This window comes from Camelus ferus, chromosome 18 (assembly GCF_009834535.1).
Source record: "Camelus ferus isolate YT-003-E chromosome 18, BCGSAC_Cfer_1.0, whole genome shotgun sequence".
NCBI classification, from domain to species: Eukaryota; Metazoa; Chordata; class Mammalia; order Artiodactyla; family Camelidae; genus Camelus; species Camelus ferus.
The window spans coordinates 750,068-767,997 of record NC_045713.1 but is presented as its reverse complement, the minus strand read 5'-3'; the positions used below and the strand labels follow the sequence as shown (position 1 = coordinate 767,997).

The window sequence follows — 17,930 nt, the reverse complement described above, 5'->3', positions numbered from 1 at the left end:
ACCAGGCATCTGGCACCCCTGCCCTACATCCCCTCTTGGGATAGATCCCGTCTTCTTGGAAACTGCCCAGCAGCGCGATTTCAAGTCCGACAGCGGGCCTGGCGGATCTGCACTTCAGGTGCCCTACCTGGCCAGCCATGCGTGCCTGGGCTCAGTCCTCTATCTTGCCCACCGGCAGCCTGGGTCCACGTCCGGTGCAAATGAAGGCCGCGGAGCTCAGGCTGAGCCCCGCATACGGACAGGTGAGGGTGCCCCCGCCCCGCTGCCCCGCCCAGCTGCCCGATAAGCCTCCCCCAGTCCCCGTCGTGGCCGCGCCCTGGCTCCCATTGGCTCCGCAAGTTCTGCCCTCGCACATCTAGCCTCGGGAGGACGCAGACGCAGGCGCTAGGGGAGGGCCCCGAGGAGTTGCCATGGTTACAGGCGCCACGATCTGCGCGGGCCGGCGTGCGCTTCTGGGGCGGGTAGCGGGCTCCGGAAGTGTGCAGCTGCCCGGGACCATGGCGGTGCTTGCTGCTGGGGATGGCGGCTTGCTCGGCCGGGCGACTAGTTCTGGCCTGGTCAGTCGGCGGCCGACATCCTGTCTGGGGCGGCGTCCCACAGACGGTAAACGTACGGCCGTGCCGTTGGCGGGGCCAGTGGACATGGACCGGGGTGGGATCCGGGTTAGTGTGGCATCCGGGGAGGGGCTGTGGTCCCGGAAGCGGGTTGGGGCGGGGGGAACAGGGCTGGGGCACAGCCTCGGGCTTTCCTCCCCGTCGGGTGCTGGGGCTGGGACCGCGAGTCCGGGTAGCCCTGGGTGGCCGAGGCCTCACAGAACCCCCAGGAAGGGCAGGCGGAGGACCCGTCTTTTATGAAGAGGGGACTTACATCGGTTTTGAAAAGCCCCAGAATCAGATGTTGGAATGGGGTGGTTTATCAGCCTTGTTTATCTGCAGGGAAATTTCAGTTCCATCCCGATGTTGGCTCCTTCGATAAACTTCAGGAATAAGACAAGGGTCAGTGCCGATTAGCAGTTATCTAGGGCTTGACTCAAAATAGACTGTGCGGGGTGTAGGGATGGTAGATGGTCCCTCCCTCTCAAGGTTGGCAGTCTTCTGGGATTAGAGGCCCCAGTTGAGGATTACCTCAACTGCAGTAATGTAGGTCGTGGGAAACATTAACACAGAGAAGGGAGGGGTGTGGCTGCGGTAACTCATTAAAGAAGCCAGGACACTTGCCTGGCTCTTGTGTAGGAGGGTCTCGCCTAGGGTAGGGCAGCAGTTATCAAAGTGTGTCTGAGGACCCTGAGATGCAAGACTATTTTCGTAGAAACTGCCGGTATGTCACATTCCTTTTGCACACTCTTGCACTCCCGAGTTTCCTGTGGGGTTTTCCAGGGAAAACCTGGTCTGTGATACCACAAAACAGGGAATATAAAGGCAGATAGAATTCAGCTCTCACTAGTCCAAAAGAGATTTGGAGAAATTAAAATCACTGCTATTCTTCTCATTAATGATTTTTCTTTAGAAAAATATACTTATTTTTTGCTTAAGAGTATTAATGGTAACATGTAGTAGGTTATTATTTTTAAGTGAACTCATAGCATTTTTTAAAGTTCTAATTTAACGTCTAACACAGGAACTATTGATAGATTTAACCCACATAAACAGCAGCCTTTTGGAGTCCTCAATAATTAAGAGTGTACAGGGGTCTGTAGAACAAGAAGCTTGAGAGCCCCTGGAGAACAGGTGCTCAGGTACTAGTCAGGTGCTTAGCATTATTAGACAGATGCCAAGATGTCTTCTGCATGTGCTCCTGGACTCGAAGTAATTGGCCACATGGAGATGGGTGGGCAGTGCCTCCACTATACAAACCAGAAGCTGCTGAACGTTCCTTGAGTCTAGGCCATGTGCTGTGCAGGGATTCCCGTTGTATCTGTTATATCTAAGCCTGGATTCCTGTGCAGAGGCCTGGTCCTGAAGACCCGATCTCCTTTGCTCCCTGCAAGGTACCTTCTGTGTGACGTCAACCCTCCAGAGGGCTTCAGCCTCCTTAGGGGCTTCTGTATCCACATCGCCTTCTTCCTGAAGACCCTGCTGAAAATGGAGGAGTCGGTGCTGGTGCTACCCCCTTGGGGCCACCTCTACCATTGGCAGAGCCTGGACATCCACCAGGTCCTGATTCCCTGGTCTGACTTTTTGATCTCTCAAGTCTCAACAGAAAGATCCCTGACACTGAGTACGAACAGTTCATTGCAGGTGAGATGGTGATCGTTTAACTGGGGCCAGACGGTTGTTGTTCTGGTCCCGATGTGAACATCGGGCCGCCTTACTTCGGGCTTGTCGGTCTGCTTAGGGGCCCTGCTCATGTTTCCCGCACTGCAGGTGAATTTGGTCTTTCCATAGTTTTTCTCAGGAAATAGATCTGAAGTGTATGAGCTCTGTGTTCCCTCCCCTCTGAAAACCCTGGTCTCCTGGTGAGATGGAGTGGTGACAAGGAGGCCACTGCCACAGAGGCCTTGTCCCAGCAGGACTTGCTCCCTGGGCAGTAAGGGCCATTCTTACCTGAAGGAAAACACGATGTGTGTGTAAGCAAGGGCCACGTGCTGGAGAAGGTATGTAACCTCTCATTCAGTATAATTTGGTCCTGCTCAAGCTTCCCATTTTACTTTCTGTAAGAGGAAAGGGTTGAAGATTTTCTTTGAATAAAGCTATTTAGAGCTTATCTTTTTTTTAATTGAAATGTGGTTGATTTACAATGTTTTGTTAGTTTCACATATACAGCTGTTTTCTTAGTTTCAGGTATACAGCATAGAGATTCATTTGCACATATACATAGTCTATTCTTTTTCAGGTTCTTTTCCATTATAGGTTGCAAGATACAGAATATTTTCCCCTGTGTTCTACAGTGAATCCTTGTTGTTTGTCTGTTTTACATATAGTAGTTTGTAATTGTTAATCCCAAACTCCTAAGTTTGTTTTCTAAGTCTGTGAGTGTGTTTTTGTTTTGTAAATAAGTTCATTTGTACCATTTTTAAAAATTCCACATACAAGTGATATCATATAATACTTGTCTTCCTCTGTCTGAGTTATTTCACTTTAGTGTGATAATCTCCAGGTCCATCCATGTTGATGTAAATGGCATTATTTCCTTCTTTATTATGACTGAGTAATATTCTTTTATATCTAAATACTACATCTTTATCCAGTCATCTGTCAGTGGGCGATTAGGTTGCTTCTATGTCTTGGCCATTTTAAACAATGCTGCTGTGATCATTGGGGTGCAGGTATATTTTGGAATTAAGGTTCCCTCTGGATATATGCCCAGGAGTGGGATTGCTGGATCAAATGATAAGTCTTTTTTTAGTCTTTTGAGGAATCTGCATACTGTTTTCCACAGTGGCTGCACCAAACTACTTTCCCACCAAAAAGGTAGGAGAGTTCCCTTTTCTCCACAGGCTCTCCAGTATTTATGGTTTGTGGATTTTTGAATGGTGGCAATTCTAACTAGTGTGAGATGATAACATTATAGTTTTGATTTGCATTTCTATGATAATTAGCGATATTGAGCCTTTTTTTATATGCCTATTGGCCATTTGTATATCTTCATTGGAGAATTGCTTGTTTAGTTGTTCTGCCCATTTTTGGACTGGGATGTTTATTTTTTTAAGTTGTATGAACTATTTATATAGTCTAGAAGTTAAGCCATGTTCAGACTCATCTTTTGCAAATATTTTCTCCCATTCCATAGGTTGTATTTTTGTTTTGTTTACGGTTTCTATTGCTGTGAAAAAGCTGATAGGTGTAATTAGGTCCCATTTGTTTATTTTGGCTTTTATTTCTCTTGCTTGGGTGGATTGCCCTATGAAAACTTCCTGAGATGTATGTCAAATAATGTTTTGCCTATGTTTTCTTCTGAGAGGTTTATAGCGTCTTGTCTAATGTTTAAGTCTTTAAGCCATTTTGAGTTTGTTTCTTTATGGGTTTTGTTTTTTTGCGACTCTATTGTATGCTTTCGATTTGGGGTTACCTTATTTTTCAAGTATATCAACCCATTACTGTATCTATTTCCTTTAGACTGATAATCACGTAGGCTCCAACACATCCTAAGAATAATGAGAAAAAGAAAAAAGAGAAAAAAATCTATCTTTTCTTGCTACTATCTCCCATTCCCACCTTTTTGTATTTTGATGTACTTTTTCTTTTTTACATCTTCATGTTTATTCTCTTGTAACTCGTTATTGCATTTCCAACTATGGTTTTCCCATTTCTATAGCATCCTGCTTCCTTTCTGTTTAGAGTAGAACCTTTTAATATCTCTGTTTTGTTCAATAATGCTGAATTATCTCCCCAACCCCCTCCCCCCTGCGCCTCTGATTCCTCAGTCCAGGGAAGCCAAACCATCCTAGCCTTCATCGGTTCTGGGAAAGCAATCTTCAGAGTGGGAAAAAAACATTGAAAAGTAATATTCTGTGTGTTGCTTTCTACCCTTGCCCAGAGAGTGAGAATCACCTCTGAAGGCAGAGGAAGAAAGTTGGAGGTGTGGAGCACAAAGTCTTTTCTGCTTTTGCTACTGAAAAATAGATTGCTTTTGTAATTAGTGATGATACCATTTAAATTGGTGAGATCGAGATTCCACAGCTTCAGCGCCTGTGAATAACCAGCCTGGGAGAAATCTCTCCAGGGCCCCTGCAGTGGGAAAGGCAGCCCCTCTGAGCACCTGTTGTTCTGTATTCTTCCTGCCTCCACACGGGTTCGCTAGGCACTTTGCAGGACGATGCAGTTACCCGAGGTGGAGGATGGGGAGACCCCTGCTGGGTGGCGAGCCACAGAAGCCCACACTTGAAGGACAAAGTGAAGAGTAGTGGGGCGGGCATAGGAGCAGAGGATGGTTGAGACACAGGGTTGTGTCCTGGAGTCCAGCAGGTGAGGCTGGTGGGGCAGATGGGGCCCTGGGGCATGGGCAGTCCTTGAGGGATCTGAAGCAAAGATATGAACCAAGAGACTGGGCTCGTGTGGGGGAACAGCGCCCCCTGTAGGCCGCGGGGCAGCGCAGCGAGCCCAGGGGGAGCGGGCACTTCCCCAAAGTTGGGTTGACAGGTCAAACCAACTCACTGGGGACCGAGAGGTACCGAGATATTGCTAACTTTTTGTCCCTCTTCCTTGAAAAAAACTGCTTCCTGTTGAGTAGCCTGTGTCATTAGTGAGAATTAAAGACATGAAGCAACATTGCCTCAAAGGTCACCCATTGTGTAGCTGTTAATAAGGGTCAAATGCAAACTTGAATAGATGAAATCAAACATTCATGATCGGATTTTAAAATCCTTTAAAATAAAAATTCTTGCTGTCTTTGTTCTTCATTTCAGGGTTCACTTGGTGGTAATAATAGTAACCAAAGCAACAGCAAACCCTTACAGAACTCTGTCCTGCTGTTCCAGGAACTCTATGTTCACGACAACCCAATGAGGTGGCACTTTACTGGAAGGCACAGTCATTAATCACACAGCTAGTAAATGGCAGAGCTGGGACTTGAACCCAAGCTGTCTGGCCCCAGAGCCCCCTCTCAGGCCCTTCACTGCAGCTCGTCACTTGGCATGCCCGATACAGGCCACCATTAAGGAGCGGCGTGACCTTGGCCAAGGCTGCTTCACCGCTTGGTCTCTGTTTCCTCATCTGTAGAATGGGGGTGTGGGCAGTGAACTCTGTGAGCTCAGTGGTCACTTCCTCCAGACCTGCTATTCTACTGCTTTGAGTTAATTTAGTAAGTACCCAAACCTCTGAATGGCCCACCCATAGGCTGGCGCTTTGCTAGGCCCTGGGTTACGGAGAAAAGTAAGATCAGCCTGCTTCTCCAAGGAGCCTGTGTCCCTCCACGGGAAGCAGCTGCGAGACCCAGGCTCCCTCGCTGGCGGTCGGGGTCTGGGCAGGAAAGTCTGATAGAAGGTGGAGGCAGAGCCCCTCCGAGAACAGTGTTGGCCACACAGCTCTCAGAAGTGGGAGCGTCTGTCCAGGCTGCTGAGAGGGGAGTCTTCATGAGGCCAGTAGCCCACCCAAACTAAGCCCTCAGAACAAAGATCCAGCCATCCCTGCAGTGTCACCATAGAGCCAGTCCATCTTCATCACTGTGCCTCTGTTCTCCTTTGTCCTGGGGCCTCTCTTCCCCCTACACCCAGAAGACTTTTCCCCCTCTCTTCTCTGAGTGTCCCCTCATTTCACCCATGGTCCCTGCTTCCTGGGCCACCATCTCTGGAGTTGACGTTTTGCCCCCTCACACCCCCCATTTGATCAGGAGCCTGGGTTGGCCTTGTGCTCACTTTCCCCCATCAGATGATTTCTTCTCCTCTCGTGGGAGCACCTGGAAAACCCAGATCCTTTCCTAGCAGTGCCTGCCACCCTGGCCTCCCTGCTCATCTGCCTCAGTCAGGAGCACCTGGACCACCAGCTCTGTATTGCCTCGCCTCCTACCATCAAGACCTCAAAGTTCATTCTCCCTCCACCACCCAGTATGGTCATTGTAGGGTCTTCTTCTCCGTCAGCCTGAGCCAGCCACCCCCCATTCACCCTACCCCGGGCTCATACCCGGGCGTGTCTCCACCCCAGGTCCAGCCTCTCTCCTTTAAGTGCCCACCTCTAGCCGTCCAGCTGCTTCTCCACCAGCCTCCCTGGCCCTCCTTCACCCTCACTGGGGCATCAAGCGCTGACTCCTCTGCTTTCCTGCCTGTCCACGTTCCTCTTACTTCCACTTCCCCACCTTCCAGCTCTGCATCCACAGTCAGCACTCTCTTTATGACAAACAAAACCCCCTTGAGCCTTGATCTTTTCAGTTCCTCACCAGGCCGACTTCCATCTCGGTTCACCCAGCTCTACTTTTTCTGAGCCTGCAGGCAGCAGGCTCTCCCAGCACAGGTTTCTAAGACTGCAAATCAGTGCCCACCATGTTGCCGCTGCCAGGCAATCCTCCAGGGTTTCTCTAGTGAGCACATTTCCCCACTTATCACTCAGTGGTGTCAACATTCTCTGCTCTCTGCACACCTTGAAGCTTCCCTCTGTCTCTTCCCTGACTCCCAGCAGATGGTCTTGCCTCCTGCTTCAGAGAGAATGACATGTGACTGGAAAGGAACTCGCTCACCTGCAGCAAACCTGCTCACCTCACCTTTTATCTGTCCCTCTCCCACCTGGACTCTAGCTGTAGTTCTTAATTCAGTGAGGTTAGTTGACATATATATACACAGTTAAAAGCATAGCACAATATCGGCTACCTTCTAGGGCTTACTTTTTCAATTTAACATAGAGTGTGTGATTCATCCATTTCGCTGCATGTACCTGCAGTTCACTTGTTTTAACTGATCTTAAATGTTGTGTGTGTGAAAGTAACACAAGAGAAGGGTAAGCCAGGATTCAGGATGCTGGTTACTTCCTGTGAGAAGAGGCCAAGAGCAGGATAGGACACAGTATGTCACTGTCAATACTCCTGTTCTGATGCTGGGTGAAAGGTTCACAACTCTTTCTTATAATATTAATTTTAATACATAAATACCTCTGACAGGCACCTAAGGTGAGAATGTGTCATGAACCAAGACGTACAATGGGTAATATTAAATCATTATTGTTATGTAATCTTGTTATAAAATATATTAATCATAATCCTACATTGTTATGTGTTATATATTATATAGATGCATGAATTATATATTATGTATAAAAATACCTATATATGTATTATATACTATCTGATAATTAATAAACAGAACATAATATGCTAGTATATCTACTATTATGTATTATTTAATAAATAATAACATACTATATCCTGTTATATGACATGGCACATAATCTTCAATCAAATAAAAATATGTCACTATATGTAATAGTAATTAATAAAATTAAATGAAAAAGCCCGCAGCTTTTAATGCTAACACCACTCCAGCTGTCACTGTCCTTTCTCTTCCCTTTCATGGCCGAGGTCCTCACAGTGCTATCCGTTCCCCCTTTCATCTCCTTATCCTGAACCTTCCTCCTCCTCCCATCCCATGCTGCCTTCTGCCCCGTGGCCCCTCTAGTCACCAGCGGCCTCTGGGGCACTGATCTGCGGGCACGGTCTCAGGCCCCAGCTCACCTGCCTGTCCGCCGCCTCTGCCACCGCTGGTGGGGGCGGGGCGGGGGTCAGAGTGCACCCCTTGTCCTGGAAGAGAACACAGCACAGACTGTGACCAGCAGCAGGTGTGGCCGGGACCTGCAGGACTGGGGGGAGAGCCAGACTGTCTGCATCCAGACCTGGGGCTCTTGGAGTGTGAAGAAGCCCCGTCCTCACTGCCCCTGAAGTGAGGAAAACACCCTCAGGTGAGTTAAAGTGCTGATGACCTAGGTCTGTTGGCTGGAAAGGACAAACGGGCCCCTAAGGGGAGGGTAGTTGATGTTCCAGGCCCCACCAAAGCCCTAAGGGCTGGCGGGGAACCAGGCTGGACGCTCCACTGGACCCAGTGCCCCCTCGGGGGTGGGGCCTTCGGGAACAAGCAGAAAGCCCTCTGTCTCTGGGGGGAAACGGGGCAGTGTGAGAGCATCCCTGCAGCGAGTCAAGTGACGTCAGGGATTGTGGGCTTCCTTTTTATGGCCACATCGAGCCTCAGCAGAAGCCACAGCAGAAGTGGATTCCTGTCTCTCCAGCTGTCATTGTGTCTGAGTGCCAGGCTTCAGACCCGATCCCCTGGGGTGCTAGGACAGTTATAGACAGAGGCGGCTCGGGGAAGCCTCAAGAGGGCGGTGCTGGCCTTCCTGCTGACACGATTACACAAAGATCAAACAATCCATCGATGGGAATAAAATAAGAAACATAGTCACATCTGGACCCCAAGCTTAGACGTGGTGTATGGGTGACATTTATCTACAATCCAGCGAGGTTCTGGCCACAGCTAGAGGCCAGGGCAGCAAGGCGGGAGTGGCACTAAGTAGCATCGTGGTGCAGAGGCTGGACTGGGGTTCTGCAGGCTCCTCCCAGGAGGAGACTCAGTGTTTTGGAGGTGGCTAACATGCCTCCATCGTATCACCAGCAAGTGATGCCACCTGCGGAAAATCAGCTATAATCCTGAGCCGGATCAGCCCTGGTGATGTGATAAAGGCTCCTACAAGAGGGTGCACCAGACGGATAGTGAACCAACCAACAGGCTGATGAGTTTCTGGCCTGTGTTTATCGTGCTTTTGTATCAAGAATGAGGAGAGAGTTGAATGGCTCACCATGAAGATTTTAACAACTTAAGAGGGTTCCTTGTCTCACCCGAAGGAATTCAGGAGGTGTTTAGTCCCTGTGGAGACTAACGGCCTCTTGGTTCCTCATGAACCTGGCAAACCCACCAGCCCTCTATGGCCAGACCTTGGCAAGTGCCTTCCCTTGTTCTAACAAAATCCTTTCCACCCACGCATGTGGTAAGCTTTTATTTTTTTTAAATAATGGGAATGAAGATACCTTACAGCCTCCTCAGACCTCTCCTTAGGGTTTCTGCCCTTAGATCCCAGCAAGGGGGCCTGCTGCCCTGGGTCCTGCACTACAGAGGGTCGCTCTGGCCCTGACACTTCCTCTGGCCGAGCCCTCCATGTGGTGGAGTCAGCAGGGCCGAGGGGACACGGTTATTGGCTCCATCCCGTGCTCTAGAAACCCAGGACCCTAAATGCCCTACCTTAACAGCCCCTGACCCATTTCTAGTGCCTGCACCAGCTCTCCCTGGAGTTCAGATTCCCAGGACTCACAGAGAGGCCAACGGGCAGCTGTTGTCATGGAGGGTATGGGCAGAGCCCGGATGTGAGTTCTGAGTGTCCCCCTGTGCACATCCAAGTCCCCTTGTGGCAAGGGATGGACCCAGCATTGGGAAGAAAATGGCCAGGCTAGTGATCAGAGACTGGGAATCAGCTCTCCCCACACGCTCACTTTCTTTGCGGGACTCCCCTGAGTCTGGGAATTCTAAATTTTAACCTGGCCTTCCCCCTTATAATGAATGTATATTTGTAAAGGCAGGAGTTTAGAACCTACTGCACTTCACATGTTTACATGTATAGGATGTGAGCTCCCAGGTATGCTCTGGCTCTGCACTTCCAAAGGTCCAGAGCAGTTATGTTGGCTCTACTGAGACTGTAAGTGGTAAACACTATCTCCAGAGTGGAGGGGCTCCTGCTTCACTCTCGAAAGTCAGGAACTTCTGAGTGGATAAAAAAATGGACACTGTGACCCTCAATTGTAAATTGATTTAGAAAAACGCCAAAGTGTGTATGACGTGTGTGTGCGCACATGCGCACCTGGGGACGTGTGCGGTACATGACTGTGACTGTGTGTGTGCGCGCATGCGAGCCTGGGGATGTATGTGGTTCTGTTTGTTATGTGTGTGTGTGCGCCTGAGGACGTGTGTGGTTGTGTGTATGGTATGTGTGTGTGTGGTACATGACTCCATGTGTGTGTGCACATGGGGATGTATGTGGAGCAGAGCCAGTGTGTCTGCACGTGTGTTTGTGTGTATGTGCATGCATTAGTTTTAATAGTAGAAGCTGTTCTTTAGAATTATGAAGTAGTAAAAATTTTATGATGTCCTTTTCTGTACAATTCAAATTTAAAATAATCTTCAATCACCAGAAATTTAGTCCCCCTCAGATTCTGATTTTTTTCCATATTGATTATGTCTTCATTTTACTGATGGGAAAACTGTAGCTTAGAGATGTTAACTGACTCAACCAAGGGAATGAAGCTCACGAGCCCAGGACCAGGACGCAGTCCAAGCCACGCTGCTCCAGAGGCCTGGAGCCCTGCTCACGATCACGCGTGGCCTCTTGGTGGGGGAACAGACTCTGATGGGCTGCGGCCAGCGTGCACGCTGCCCAAGCCGGGGACTTGGGAAGCCGGGCGGAGAGTACCAGACAGCAGACAAGAGTGAAGGGCTGCTCAGAAGTCAGATAGGTTCCTAGGTCTTGGATGAGGAAGGAGGCTCACTGCTCATCCTTGATCCCTTTGCTGGTGGCCAAAAGGGACCAAGGCCCACGAGAGCAATTCTGGGAGCTGCCTGCCAAAACCTGGAAAAGGACTGCTCAGGACTGGCTCTGCAGTAGGAGCAGAGGGAGGCAATGTCGCCTCCAGGTGGACATCCTTGGTGATGGCAGTGGGAGGCCTAGCAGTCTTGGTATGGAGGTGGCAGGACAAGGTCCTAGTGGATGATCACTTTTCACGTGTCTTAAAAATCATTGCTTCATATATTTTATCCATTTTGTGGTTTATTTTAGGATGGTAAATACGGTCTCTGTTACTCCATATTACATGGATTGACTAATTTTTTTATTGTTAATTTTCTCTTCAGTGATTTGGAAGCTATATTGCCTCTTAATGAAAATTCTCTCTAAATTTTTATAAATGATTTCTAAGTTCATAACTTTATATGTAATTGAACCAGTATTCCTATAAGTGTCTCAAAAGTGAAATAATCTATTAGATCCTGTTCCTCAATAATGATAAATTTAGCATATTTTACCTCTCTGCTGTTCCAAATTGTGTGTGTGTGTGTGCTCCAGTTACTACTTTTTAGACAGTTGCTTTAAGTTTGTTATATTAACAAAGAAAATATAGGTATAAACACCTTGGATTTCATTGCTCACTACCACTATTTAATCCCATGTCTTTCCCACTTTTCAGTTATTTACTTATCGGGATTTCCCAATCAACTGGACACATGATTGACTAATTTTTTTCTAGCGGTGGACTTGGAACACTTACATATCTATATGCAGATTTATGTTCTCCTGATCAACAACCCTCAGCATGTTGTTGATGGCCCAAGACTTGTTTTAAAATAAGGCATTGTTTTTCATTAGCAAAAAAAAAAAAAAAATTTCTTAATTTAAGGTGCTGTCTTTTTATGGCTGTCTAGTCTTGTATGGTGAATGGATATTAATAGAGTTTTCCTTAACCTTCCTCCTTCTTTTTGCCACATCTCGAATTCATTGAGAAGCATGTTTTTACCATTTCTCAGATGGGCTTCCGCTTTGACTTCCACTTTAAAACATCACCCCACTCTTTTTCCCCATGCTTATTCCTGAAAAAGTGAGCTCTCTATCGGATTAAAGGTGGTCCCATCATAGATGTGTGGCTCACGGTCCAAAGGTCCAAAGGAAGAGAAAAGGAAAGATTCGTATTTTTGGTGGTTACATTTTGTCAGGTTAGAGATCTAGTTATCCGTGTGGCTGTGGTGGAATCTGCAATATCTTAGCTCATAGTTTCATTTTTCTGGCTTACTAGGGGAGCCGCACTAGCTGGGGTCACGGCGCTGTGGCCGTTGTCAGGATCCCGGGGCTGAGGCAGCCCCTCTCCCCCCTTGTTATTTTGATCTTGCAAACTGGGTCCCAGCTATGTGAACCCTGCACATGGCGGCCAGGATCTCCATCCACACGACGTGTCCCCAGTTTCTCATCGTCCCTCACTGCTATCAGCGAGCTCCAGTAAGGGTACAAGATGGCTTCCACTGCAGTCCTTCCTCCTTCCTCTCCAGGCAGGCCCTCCTTTCCCACTAGTTGGCCCTAAGCCTTCTCTCCTGTGCTACATACGCTGACGGAATTCCTCAGGATTTCCAGCAGGTAGATGGTGCTCTTCTATGTTTGGACCCCTTCAGTGCTTGCAGTGGAAATTTAGGAGGTGGGAAGGAGGAGCTTGGGAGTTCTCCGTATCTAGGGGCTCCCTATCCAGCAGATTCAACTAACTGTGGATTGAAAATATTTGGGAAAAAAACAGAAAGTTTCAAAAAGCAACACTTGAATTTGCCATACACTGGCAACTACTTACATAGCATTCATGTTGTATTAGATACCATGTGTAATCTAGAGATAATTTAAAGTACACAGGAGGACACAGCGAAAGAGAAAGTGACAACAAATATATGTGTATATTCATGTATAACTGAAAACTTGTGCTGTATGCTGGAATTTGATACACCATTGTAAAATGACTATAACTCAATAAAAAAAGTATGAATATATATAAAAAAAAGTACATGGGAGGATGTACATGATTTCCATGCAAGTCCTATGTCATTTTATACAAGAGGCGTCAGCATCCATGGATGTTGACATCGGGGGGGAGTCCTGGAACCAGTGCCCCATGGTTACCAAGGGATGACTGGAAGTCCAGGCTCCTTATCACAGCCTGTCAGGTCCCCACGTGGTCTGAATCCTACCTGTACCACACTTCCCTTGTCACTCTCCTCCAGCCCTTGCAGACTGCCCTCAGATTCTTGAACAGGCCACACTCACTGCACTTCACGTCTGGCCCCTAGAAATACCCGTTTCTTTCTCAGCATGGCTGTGCTTTCACAAAATGGGCTGCACTGTCACTAGAGAAGACAGTGTGGAGGCTCCTTTAAAAACTGAAAATTGACTTAACTCATGATCCAGCCTTCCCACTCGCAGGCATATGTCAGAAGAAAACTCTAATTCAAAAAGTCACATGCACTTCTATGCTCACAGCAGCACTATTTATAATAGCCGGGACATGGCAACAACACAAATGTCCATCGACAGCTGACTGGATAAAGAAGTAGTAGTATATTCATACAATGGAATACTATGCAGCCATGAAAAAACCAAATAATGTCATTTGCAGCAACATGGATGGACGTAGAGATAGTCATTCTAAGTGAAGTAAGCCAGAAAAAGAGAAAAATGCCATATGATATCACTTAAATGTGGAATCTAAAAATGACACAAATGAACTTAGCTACAAAAGAGAAACAGACCCACAGAGTTAGAGAAACAAACTTTCAGTTACCAGGGAGAGAAGGGGATGGGAAGGGATAAATATGGGAATTCGAAAAATGCCCCTCTTGGGAAGTGATGGAAATGTTAGCTATCTTGATTGTGGTGATGGTATTCTGGGTGTAGACATTTATCAAATTCATCAAATACTACATGTGAAATATGTGTATTTTACTGTACAGGAATCATACCACAATAAAGGTGCCTGTAAAAGAACAAGAAAAGATTGGCAGCATTGTGTCCTATGTTTTTATGTGTCTTCAGTGAGTGGGTCTACAAGTTTCTGATCTGCCATATTTTCTGAACCAGAAGTGCCCTCCTTCCCTTTTCTTTGGTAAACTGTCAGTGGGTGGCATTTATTCCCGTGGCTTCAACTGCTCTCTGTCCACTGATTAACTGTCAAATCTTTTCCAGCATGGACATCTCAGTTCAGTCCCAGAAATATACTTATAATTGACAAGTAGACATTCCCACTTGATTAGCCCATAAAATCTCAAGCTCTGTATGTTTGGATTTACACTCGCTCACAACTAGATTTACTTCTTCAAACAATGGCATCACTATCCCATCTGATTTCCGAGCCGTACATCTGAGAGTTTTCCTTTACTTTTCAACTCCCTCACCCCCGTCAGTACTACAATTCTATTCCTTAATGTCCCCCAACTAAGTCCCCGCCCCTCACTCCCCACTGCATTAATTCCCACCCCTTGCTAGTCCCCCCAGTGCTGTTCTTTAGAGTGAACAATCCACTTTGCTCACTTTTAATGGCTAATCTGTGTCACTCTCTTCCTTAAAACCCCAAAGAATTCCCCGCTGCGTATGTGAGGATGTCCACACTCCCTGATTTAACGTCACACCTTCTCATCACCTAGTTGTTGCTTTTTTTCAGCCTCAGCTTCCGTTAGTTCCCCACAGCCTCTAGCCTCACTGACCTTCCTTCCCTAAGTGCAAAGTGCTCTGAGACACGACCAGGCATCTGCACGAGACACGCAAGCTGCCGAGAATCCCGTCCCCACCACGCACTCTCCTGGTCTAGAGATTTGCTGGAATCCTTCAGATGTCAGTGCATTTCCTCTCTGACACCTTCCCTACCTTCTAGAACCCTGCTCCAGGCAGTGCAAAAGCCCCTCTGAACATACAGTATACATGATGCCAAGTGACTCTTACCGCATTGTTTTGAAAACCTATTTAAATTTGTCTCTTCCACGACACACTGTGATCTCCTTGAGGGATGGGGGCTGTGTGGTACTTGTCTAGACAGCTAATGTCTGGCACAGACCCCAGGGCCATTGGAAACAGTCTGCTGACTCATCAAGAATTGTCGCCTTTGCGATGTAAGAAAGACTACATGATCTCTGATCTTACACCATCCGGCAAGGGTCAAAATAATTTCACACAGAACTGCACAGGCAAAATATGTGTCTTCTTTTCCTCTTTGTGAGCCCGAGATCATAGGCATCCTGGAACGTAGGTGTCACTCTAAGCTGTCTGTCCCCTAGGCTGTCACGTCCAGCTTCAACATATTTTTTAGAAGTTGTAGGGAAAAGTGTACATCACCCCGTCTTAGAGCAAACGGCGCTTCAGCCTGACCCAGTTTAATGTCTATATGAAAATCAGAAATCTTCCAAACTGAAGCCTGAAGAAATATTTCCCATCTCTCCTTCCAGTCTGTCTTCCATCTGCATCACACATCCCCACTACTCATCTGCGTCAGGCCACATACTACCTAGAAACATTGTCGGTGGGACACTTGGACGAGAACTAATTTCAGCAGTCATGAAAATGGTCCCATGAACGTAGGCTCTGCACAACAAGGATGTTTTGACCGGAGGCCTCAGCCGTGGCCTGCAGGGTCAGTTCACGTGTTCTGCCTGGCTTCCCTGCAGACGTTCTGCAGAAAATCAAGCCTGCAGTTAAAGTCATAGAAGTTCCAAGAAATCCAGAATAATGATGTGAGATTCAGTTCCTTGGGAATATTTTTGAAAACCATCTACTAATAGGAAGAAGAGATTTTAGAGGTTTGTTTCAGAGCAGATGATGTCCAAATGCTGATGGGTCAGTTTTGTCATTGTTGCTTGCTAGTTGGCTTTCTGCTGCTTCTAACACGCCTCTGTATAGAGAAGTGGCCTGAGTCGGCCCTCAGAGCAGAAAGGTGAGCTGGGCCTGGAGACAGCCAAGCTCTTCTGCTGTGTAGTGACCGCTGAGAAGGAAGAGGATGGCCCAGGGCTTCCTCTGACTCTCTCCCTCAGTTATAAACTCTATGAAGGGAAAGTGGAACAAAAAATCTTAATTCAATATGGTATTGTCAAAATATAAAAAAAAATTGTCTTTGGAGGGGATGGCATAGTTCAAGGGCTAGAGTACGTGCTGGGTTCAATTTGCAGTACCTCAATGTAAAAAAATAACAAGAAAAATTCTTTTAAAAAAAAGAAAAAGAACAAAGAAGAAAATAGATCTGAAACAACCCAAGTTTAAAAAGAAAAAAAAGTCTTTTAAAAATAGTAATCAGCTCAGTCTTTTGCTAGATTAGGAGTTTGGGATTAACAGATACACACTACTATGTATAAAATAAATAACCAACTCTCAGGTCCTTAATAACCTAGTTCAACCTGAATCCTTGCTCTTTTTTCCCCTAAGCAACCAGTGGAAACCTCTGAAATTCTCATCTTATAAAATAATTCATTTAAAGGCGGTTTGAAAGTTACTGCTTAAACATTTATTTCAGATTCCGTGAATATAGGTCTAGTAAGAAAGACAGACAATAAACCAGTAAGCAAATAAATATATGACGTACTGCCAGGTACTAATAATTGCCGCAAAGAAACATAAAGCATATTAGGAGAGAAAATGATTGAATAGGACATATGTGCGTGCTATTTTAAATAATGTGGTCAGATAAGTCCTCTCTGAGGGTAAAATAATTTGAACAAAGTCCTGAATGAAGCAAAAGAATAAGCCACATAGGTAACAGACAAGAAAAGCCTCCCAGGCCGGGAGAAGTGTAAGTACGAGACTTGGAGTTACAAACACAGCTGTCCTGGCCGGGACCATGTGGGCGGTGAAGATGGGCTGGAGCAGAACGGTGAGAACTGAGGCTGCAGAGATGGGTGAGGGACCGGATCACACAGGGCCTTGGTAGGGACTCTGGATATCCTTCTGGATACAATGGAAAATCTCGAGAGTATTTTGCAAAGGGGAACATCTTGATCTGATTCATACTTTAATAGACCGCTGTGGGTAACATATTGGGGGAATAAGCAATGGAAGCAGGGCAAGGTAGCTGATGGGAAGCCAGTGGGAAGAGTGCTGCTGACCTGGAGAGAGACCACCGAGGTTGGGCTGGGATGATAGGGGAGACGGGCTGAAAGGGAACACAATTTGACAGTAACGGTCACAGGCCTTAATGCTCGAGTTGGACACATGACACAGAGTGTTTCAGGGTGATGGGGTATGTGATATTTGAGCTATGTAGTGCCGCGTTTTTATACAGAACCGGAACAGGAGAATAAATTGGGCCCGTTGACGTCGGTAAGAAGGGTTGGTGGGTGTTGACTTCCCCGTAGAGCCGCGTCTCTGTTTCTCTGTAGATGAAGTCAGCAGAGCAGGGTTGGGTGTTCCTACTTCTGCAGAGAATTCCGTGTCCTCCTCATTGACAAATTCGAGAGGCCGACCTGCCCTCCAATTGCAACATGTTGAATCTGCTTCTTTCTATCCAGGAGGAGATTTCCAACTAAGATGCCAATCAAAATTCCCGTGTCCAGTTAGAGCTGTGTGCCTTTGGGATGATCTCAGAGATGCCTCCACAGAGGCTCGGTGTGCTCTCTCTCCTCAGAGCACACAGTTCCCTTCAGTCCGCTGGTCTCAGCAGAGAAGATTTCACAAATAGCCCCTCTCAGACCCTGGGACCACCTCCCGCTTGGCCGAGCTCTGAAAATGAGCACGAGTTCCAGGCCAAGGGCCTTCTCCAGGGCGCCATGTGCAGATTACATGAGGACAGTGTACAAAAGGGTGGGAGGGTTGATGGTATAAATGGATTTTAATTTTTGCTCTGCGTCTGATTTTATCCTTCCGTTTTTGTTAAGGAAGTGTTCTTAGGCCAGACATGATTCTCCTTTTTTCTTTCTATTTGATCATCCAAGAGGTTTAGATAGGGTATTTGTTTTAGGGTAAGAATCTTTA

General features: G+C 46.9%; 1 pseudogene; it reads left to right on the top strand.

Moving 5' to 3' along the window:
• Positions 1 to 410: 410 nt before the first annotated feature.
• LOC116657635 lies at positions 411 to 5,383 on the top strand (annotated as a pseudogene).
• Positions 5,384 to 17,930: the final 12,547 nt, after the last annotated feature.